This window comes from Oratosquilla oratoria, chromosome 6, assembly GCF_046742065.1.
Source record: "Oratosquilla oratoria isolate Oo_2021 chromosome 6, ASM4674206v1, whole genome shotgun sequence".
Taxonomy (NCBI): Eukaryota; Metazoa; Arthropoda; class Malacostraca; order Stomatopoda; family Squillidae; genus Oratosquilla; species Oratosquilla oratoria.
In genome coordinates, this window is record NC_134782.1 from 18,919,617 (window position 1) to 18,919,870 (window position 254).

A 254-nucleotide genomic window follows, 5' to 3' on the forward strand; every position below is an offset into this window, starting at 1 on the left:
GGGGGAGGAGAGGAGGGGGAGGAGAGGAGGGGGGAGGGCAGGAGGGGAGAGGAGAGGAGGGGGGAGGAAGGGTAAGGGTAAAGGGGGGAGGTAATAAGTCAGGAAGGAGATTTATTGACGTGCGGAAGAGACAGGCGTGAAAAGAGAGCTACTTTGCCAACTCCTGGAGAAACATACCGCTGCCCAACGGACGCAGACCACTGTTTGATGAACGACTTAGCAAGAGAGAAAATTAAGAGAAAATGTATCTGAAG